This window comes from Hyperolius riggenbachi, chromosome 2 (assembly GCF_040937935.1).
Source record: "Hyperolius riggenbachi isolate aHypRig1 chromosome 2, aHypRig1.pri, whole genome shotgun sequence".
NCBI lineage: Eukaryota > Metazoa > Chordata > Amphibia > Anura > Hyperoliidae > Hyperolius > Hyperolius riggenbachi.
This window is the reverse complement of record NC_090647.1, coordinates 396,472,918-396,481,729: the sequence shown is the minus strand read 5'-3', so window position 1 is coordinate 396,481,729 and position 8,812 is coordinate 396,472,918. Positions and strand designations below refer to the sequence as shown.

The window sequence follows — 8,812 nt, the reverse complement described above, 5'->3', positions numbered from 1 at the left end:
TGAAGTTGGTGCCTGACAAAGAGATTTTAATCTGCAACAAAATATTAGTTTTTTACATTGTTAAACAGATTGCATTGGTAATAATACCCATTTAATAATATTAGTTCTGCTTTCACAAGAATATATGAGCTGTCTGGGTCCCTTATTCAATTAACCCAGGATAATATTTTTCAGTATGTTTGTAAAATAATTTCACAGCACTGGACAATTAAAATAAAATATTTAAAGTATGTAGGAAAGCAGTATCAAACTTATTTTGAGTATTTTCTTCATTGCTGGGGGCTTAAAATGTAATTTATTTACAAAATATGAAAGCATCTCCTGAGAAAAAAAACCCAGGAGAAAAATACATTGCATATGAGCCTTAAAGGACAACCGAGGTGACGTGACATGATGAGATTGACATGTGTATGTACAGTGCCAAGCACACAAATAACTAGGCTGTGTTCCTTTTTTTCTTTCTCTGCCTGAAAGAGGTTTCTGCCATCCGGTATGCAAGTGACAGTTTCTGTCCGGGTCGGGTCGGACTGGGTCAGATTATAGCATAGCCCTCACTGATAAGTAATTACAGCCATAAAACACTTTACTGTCAGTAAATGGCTTCTGAAAGCAGAAAAGAGATAAAAAGGGTCAATAATTCATAGATTTTATCTGGCATACTTCAATAAAGGTGTCATTGAGAAGAGACAATGAAACAGTAAAACTTAAAAAATAGATTTAAATATAAACTAAAACCATGGGATAGCTAAAAAAAAAGTCATTTTTAGGAGAAGGAATAAAAATACAATTGTTTTTCTCATCAGTTTATTTTCACCTTGGATATCCTTTAACCCCCCAATGACATTGGCAGCAGCCCCAGGACCACCTAATGCCAATTGGCGTCAAGTCCTGGGGCGGGGTTTTGCAGGAGATCGCGTACGCCGATGCGCATGCATCTCCACATTGACGGAGCTCTGCTCCGTTATCAGTCTCCCAGTGGCAATCGCCACTAGGAGACTGTTAGACAGCGAAACCGCTGTCTAATAACACTGTACAGCGCTGCGATCTACAGCAGCATTGTACTGGGGACAAGCGATCCGCTGTCTTAGGCTGGCGGTGGGAGGGAGGGTTAGCAAAATTATAGTAAAATAGGTTAAAAAATACAATAAATATTTATATAAAAAATAAATATCCTGGGAGAAAGCTCTGTTGGTGGGCAGAAAAGGGGGGCGGGGTCACTTGTGTGCTGAGTTGTACGGCCCTGCAGCGAGGCCTTAAAGCTGCAGTGGCCTAATTACTAAAAAAATAGCCTGGTCACTAGGGGGGTGTAAGCCCACGGTCCTCAAGTGGTGAAGATCGTAACACTTTCTAAATTTGTGATAAGTAAATAAGAAAGAACACACATTTTGCGAACTAGACTTGTTTTGCTCAGTAGATATTATTTATTTTTGTTAGTATATGTGTTAGTCATACCTGTATTGATATAGTATAAATCTTTCTTTTCATTGCCCCTTGCTAATTTTCATGAAGGTTCTACTTTTTTTTGAAAATCCAATACATTTGCATTAAACATTACTTTCAGGCAACATGTACATTTTACTGAAGAAAAAAATGGAGATCACCCCACTCATCAGATATCATAACTGCTTCTGGTGGGGGGGGGGGGAACAAAATATTTGAGGCAGCCATGTATAATGTATTAACACTTAATGTCCAGAAAATGTTTTGACATTAGATTTTGCTCACAAAATTAAGTTGTCATTTGACAACTACTGGTATGGTTTTGGAGCTAAATCTTCACTACTGCCCTTGAAAAAAGAGCAACCATCCAGTAGGGGGTAATGGATGGTTGCTCTTTTTTCAAGGAGTATTATACTCTGCATTTTTCATAATATATGTGGATTTGGACAGGAAGGGATATCTAACTCCTCCTAACAAAGGTTAAAGAGGAGCTGTTAGGTACAGGGTCTCAGAGAAAAAAAACACATATATCAGTAGCTAAATATTGGCTGTACTTACATTACATATGCATTTCACTGTCCACGTTTGGATTTCACAGAATTTTTATGTAGTATTTGCAGAGATTGATGCTCCTGACAGCTCATGACAGGTTCCATGTTTGTCTGTCTTGTATGAAGCCAATTGTGATGTAATATCCTCCCTTACCCTGCTTCCTGAGGATTCGACTCACAAAAAAAATCCAGATCAAAGATCCTAATGGTTCATGATCCGGACAACACTACTGTGCAGTGAATATTAATTAGCCCAGTGGCTAGGAACAATAGCGGATTCATGCAGTATACTCTAACGGAACATGTGCCCTGTGAACAGCACATTGATTTTTCAGTGCTGTGAGCTGGGCTGCAAGATACAAGCTGCTGTAACATGAGCCTTTAACTTCTCACTGTGAAAGCAGCCTTAGGGCGGGATAGGGAAATGAAGGGGAGGACCAAGGGAGTGCAGTAGGGAGAAGAAGCAGCCCCAGCATGCTTTGCAGTATCCGTTATGTGGCCTACCAGCCTCCTTAGGAGCTTGGGAATAAAGAGGCTTGCAAACATCAAAGTAAGAGAGATTTTTAACTTCAGTATTGCCTTTTTGGCTTCCTTCTAAACTGTTTAACACAGGAGAATAGAGGTTTAAATTAGCTTTTGCAGCCTGATAGTTACTCTTTAAAGAGACCCTGTAACAAAAAAAATGTCCCCTGGGAGGTACTCACCTCGGTAGGGAGAAGCCTCAGGGTCCCAGTGAGGCTTCCCCCTCCACTGTAGCTGCAGGCAGTCCAGCGCTGGCTCCCCAGAGTGTCTCGGAATCCTCCCTTGACAAGCGCTGATTCATTTATCTCTCCTGGCTCCAGCAGGGGCGCTGTTGTAGCTCTCCGCACGGAGATAGGCGAAAATAGCCGATATCCGTCGGGTCCGCTCTACTGCGCAGGTGCAGGAGACTTGCGCCTGAGCAGTAGAGTGGCCCAACAGCGATCGGCTATTTCCACCTATCTTCGAGGTGGAGAGCCGATACTGCGCCTGTGCTGGAGCCCGAGAGGTAAATATTTACATCCCCATAGGATCCGGAGGCTTCCCCCACCCGAGGTGAGTACCCCCCAGGGGAGGTTTTTCTCATTACAGGTTCTCTTTAAACTGGGGCACATAACAGAGAAGATGTACCATAGGAAGTAAGGAACGTTATCTTACCTTTTCAGTGGAGACAAGGTATAGAAGACAGAAGACAAGATATTTGCCTTTATTCTCCACTAGAAGTGTATTCCTACTGTTAAAGAGAATTTAAAGCAAAAAAAAATAAAAATTTCTCTCAAGGTCCCTGCATTTCAGTGCTGGCTCCCCTGTTCAAATCTTCCACAATGGGAGGCTGTGGAAGTCTTTGGGATCCTAAAGAAAGGCCGCTCCATACTGCGCATGCATGAAAAGAGTACAGAGCAGCCTGTCTTCGGGTGCACTCAGTCTCTGACTTCCAAAGCCTCCCGCAGTGGCATAGAGCAAACTCCAACCCATCGGACGGAGACTACTAATGGGGGAGCCAGTGGTGGAACACGGGGACCAGGAGAAGAACATCAAGGCTCTATAGGACCCAGAGCCTTCCCTCTCCTTACGTAAACATCTTCTTGAGGTTTGTAAACCTTTCTCAAATAGTGACATTCAGATTTTAATTAATTCAAGGCACATTTACAGTATTACTTATTATATTCAGTAATCTTTAATGATGTCCTAGTATATTAGTTCCAATATGTCACAGATATTTTAAATATACACTTTACTTCATAAAAAAGAAGGTATTTGCAATAATTCAATTTTAAGTGACCAAGTAAAATCACACAAGATGCATTGCTGCTAAATATGCAAATTATTCCTTCATGCCCTTAAAGTTCAGGCTCACATCCAAAACCACTGGTGTACAGTGAGCCTATAAATTATAAAGTTTATAGAGCCACACCAATCCAACATGTATACAGTCATTTAAAAGTTTCTGCTCCTTAAAGGTGTGTACACACGCCTGATCTCTTCAAACAATGGGCAGTCAGACTTGCCCGCGGGGCGGCAGTTCTGACGACAGTTTCCCCGTGTGTACAGTCTGTTGGCAGGCTGATAAGGCTGGTTTTGACTGATCCGTTTGGCGGATCGGTCAAAACCAGCCTTATCAGCCTGCCGACAGACTGTACACATGGGGAAACTGTCGTCAGAAAGGCTGCCCTGTCATTTGAAGAAATCAGGCGTGTGTACGTGCCTCAACAGTGCATGGCAGCACAGTGGTTAGCGCTCTCGCCTTGCAGCGCTGGGTCACTGGTTCAACATCTGCAAGCAGTTTATATGTTCTCCCTGTGTCTGCGTGGGTTTCCTCCGGGCACTCTGGTTTCCTCCCATATCCCAAAAACATACAGATAAGTTAATTGGCTTCCCCCTAATTTGGCCCTAGACTACCATACATACACTACACAATACATACATAGATATAAGACTATGGTAGGGATTAGATTGTGAGCTCCTTTGAGGGACAGTTAAGTGACAAGACAATATACTCTGTACAGCGCTGCAGAAGATGTTGGCACTATATAATGACATTACACAATAAATGTTAAGGCCCAAGTGGTAATTATTTATAATTAATGAATCTCTCATCTACAGTGATTTGCTCTTGTCGTTAATGTTATCAGAGGAGGTAAACGTATTATTATTATTATTATTATCAACATCAGTAGTAGTAGTTTAAGTATATAGTTATTCAATATTTGTTTAGATTTTAATTTACTATTACAGTCATTGCTGATTAGTTTCACTATACTTGTTGTGAACTGCTTCAAAGTTGTTAGATCAAACAGTTTTGGAAAACTTAAAAAATATGTTAAAAGAAAGAAATATATTTGCTAATGAATTGATTAAGGCATAGAAGAGAGATGCTTTATTTGGGCAAACCCTAAATTCACTTAATAATATAATTTAATGTAATACAAAAAAAAATTGTGCTTTTCTCCCATAGGACTCAGAGGACCCATAGGATTCAACAAAGTAAATGTTTTCAAAAGGAAGTATTTTTTGCTATTAGACAGAGTAGATTGCACTGAAGGTAGTAAAAATCATTTCAATCATGTAAAATTTGATATTAAAGGGACCCTGAGCAGAGGCTGTGGGTATGCATTTAAGCATACCCACGTCTATTTGCTAATGAGGATACACTCACTGTCCCCTTATTTAAGCTCTCCTTTGTCTGGCCGTTATAAATTATATTGGATTGGTGACTCCGAAAAAAAGTTGCGCTGTGTCCCGGAACAGGAAGACTGTGGGTCCTCTCTGCGCATGCACAGGCTTATAGGCTTCTTCCCCCTCTTTCTGCTGCGCATCATGTTGCTGAGCACTCGGGGAGAGGAGAAAGAAGCCTTTAAGCCTGCGCATGTGCAGAGAGGACCCAAAGACTATCATTCATAAAGCATTTCCGCATGCGGAAATGCTTAAAACAGCTGACTTTACCGACCACTCGGCAAAGTCAGCATTCATAAAGCCTCTTTCCGCATGGAAAAATGACACTACCGAGCAGAGTGATAAATCACCGCCTTGTGCGGTGATTATCGGTACAAATGTAGCAAAATGTTCATTCATAAAGATCACCGCAAGCGGTGTGAGGTCGGGAAGTTCCGCTCCCTCTGATGTGGCGATATCAATGTAAATGAATGGAGACACACAGACCTCCCAGGCAGCTGCAGCAGAGCGGAACACGGAGAAATGTATCAACTCGGCAGCTTCCGGGTCTCCGCAAGCCTACCGCCTGTCTACCGCCAGCTTAGCTCGGGGAATCTCCGCACTGCTTCCGCACATGGATACATCTTTATGAATGCCCACCCAGAAGTCTAAAAATCCGCCAGCGGTGTTTTCCCGCACTGATTCTCTTTACCGACAGCCTGTTCATGAATGATAGCCAATGTCTTTCTGTTCCGGTTTACAGCGTGACTTTCTTTTGGGATCTCTGATCCAATGAAATTTATAGAGGCCAGACAGGGAGGAGGAGAGTTTACATAAGAGGACAGTGAGTGTATCCTCATTACCAAATAGATGTGGGTATGCTTAAATGCACAGGGACCCACATCAGGGTCCCTTTAAATCATGAGAAGAAATGAATGTTAAATAATATTAAATGTGTGAAAGACTGCATTAAAGAGGCACCATGGTGATATATAACAGAATACAGTAAATTATTCAGGGTACCGACTTTGAGATTAATTAACCTGGTTTCAGCATCAGAGACATTTCCTATAGCTAAATATTGCTGCATATTGCTGCCCTGACATTGATGTTCAGACTAGGCTCTTTAGCTATCTGGGACTCTCCCCGAGTATTCTGGGAAAGCAGGTGCTATTTTCAATGGCTTTGGAACTCTCAGTAAGAAAACATTTTGCAGAGATTCACTAATGATGTCCCCACCTGTGAGACATTTCATAATGTAAATCAGGATGAGGAAAGAGTTTACAATGAGCAAACAATGACTAAATTAGTTATAAAGTAATATTGTAAAAAACTTAACAATTTTATTTGTATGCTATATTCAGTACAGTTCCTCTTTAATTAAAAACTTGTAATTACAATAATCTTTTACTAAGCTTGTGTGACTCAAACCTTGTTCTTGTCATGTTCACTGCCTTGCCCTTTTTCTGTCAGGGCATGTCATGACTGAATACTTTACAATCACCATATATGGCATAGAATGCACCTGGAGCCTTAAATTCCACCATGCAGTCTATGCATATGTGAAAATTTCTTTCTTCAAGACATGCCTTAACAAGTTTTCATACTGTAAACAGTTTCCATTACTTCATTACACTGTGGTCTGGGCTAAAGTTGTCTGTGAAGGAGGAAAAGGAATAATAGCCAGAAGCGACACAGTATTCCAGTACTCCAAATGAGCTTTGTAGAACACCTTTGAAGTTGTGAACAAAGCAGCAATTCCCACAATCCCACAATACAATACAATATTTTATTGTAGAGAAACAGGTTACTTTTAACTTGCAGCTGGTTGCTACATGGCTAACACACACACACACACACACACACACACACACACACACACACACACACACACACACACACACACACACACACACACACACACACACACACACACACCAAAAATTAATGGACATCTCTCTGTTAAACATATTTTGTCTGTGGCTATTATTGCAAACTGAAGGGGCTAGAAAACGGTCAGCTGTACACCACTTTTGAATTTAACTTATAAAGGATCCCAAGTGCATATCATGAGTCTAAACCAATATCATAATGCTTTGAGTTATTGTTAGGTGAATGTTTTAGACAAAAATCACATATTCTAACCTTTAGGGTTTTTTTTAAACAAAATATATGTTTCTAAATGTCTGGCAGAGAAATTAAGGCATTTGTGCCTTTGCATAACCTGCAGTCATGGCAATCTTATTTTCCTTTAAAATGATGTTATGTATGTGTGTTATAAAGAATAAATGCGAAAAACAGAGGTCAGTATGTGGTTGTGTCAAGTAATACGTACCAGATTATAATAAGGAACCGCTGGAAATTTGCATGTCTGTGGTACACATGGCAAAAACACAATTATAGTTACTCCACAAAACATAGCAAAAAGACATTTATTTTTTTTAGGAAAACACTGTGATTTCATGTTTGTTTTGTTGTTGTTGTTTTTTCATTCTAATATACTAACTGAATATGCTAACCCCATAAATGTAACTTTCAAGTGTAAAAGGTTAAAAATAATTTAAAAAATAACCTTTCTTATCTGTACCAACTGGGAGAAAACAAAAAGAAAAACACTCACCTTTCTTTTAGCAAGCTTCTGTAACCAAAGACTCTGTTCTCCTTCAACCAGATGAAGTATATAGATTAGGAAAGGGACGGACCAGTGGATCAATGAAAGTGGAGAAAATAAAATACAGTAAGTGTAAAATAAATATGTGATGAAAAGTAACAAATAAAAAAACAACGAATTGAATATAAAGAGAGGGGTGAAAAAATAAGGTAAGTCACAACAAATGGTACAAAATTGTCACATTTTTGTACTGCATGCTTACAAATTTTAACTCTATGTCATATGATTAAGTTTATGAGGAGATTTGTATTGGTTAGAAAGAAACAAATGATTAAAGGTGATAGTTATAACTAAATAAGTCCCAAACTAAAGTTCAAGACAACCCTTGAATTAAAAGCTTTAAAACAAAAGGTTTTCATGCAGCATATAACTGCTCTATTAAAATATGTAAATAAGAATTAAGTTATTATGTTGTATAAATGTAAGTAATGCAAAATGACCATTTGTCAGGTTAGAAATTTCAGTCAGAAGAAAAAAAAAAGGAAAGATAGTGATAGCAGATCATGGAGAAATACAAATGAATTTCAGGTGTGCACTCCACAGAATGAGAGCTGTGAGCAACCCACTTTAAGCTTATAGCTTTTTGTATGACACACAATTTTAAGTAACAGTGTCAGACAGCACAATATGGCCTATCAAAATGTGTGTTTTAAACAAAGGAGGATCTCAAATGCTGCTTACCTGAGGGCAAATTCATGACTCACTCCTTAAAACCACACCTAAATGACACAGAGTAAAGCAGTTTAACAAATATCTTTAGCAATTGAAATACAAGAACATAAAGATTTAAATTTTTACATTAATGTATTCATTCTATTCTTTGGTATCTCACAAAGTTAAAATATGAAAGAGAACAGAATTTCATATAGGTAAAATAAGCTGTCTTTCTTCTACTTGTTAGGGTTTGCTCTTTCTTGTACCGCAACAGATTTTGTCAGTGTGTGAAATATACTGAAGATTTCTTACTTAGGTCTAAGTT

The 8,812-nt window shown here is 39.2% G+C and overlaps 1 long non-coding RNA gene across 1 annotated transcript; it reads right to left on the bottom strand.

Moving 5' to 3' along the window:
• Positions 1-296: 296 nt before the first annotated feature.
• Positions 297-8,552, bottom strand: LOC137544504 (uncharacterized). The gene is made up of 4 exons (XR_011025887.1): positions 8,515-8,552; positions 7,783-7,823; positions 7,498-7,533; positions 297-603 (listed from the first exon to the last, which is right to left on the bottom strand). It is a non-coding gene; the product is annotated as an uncharacterized lncRNA (long non-coding RNA).
• Positions 8,553-8,812: the final 260 nt, after the last annotated feature.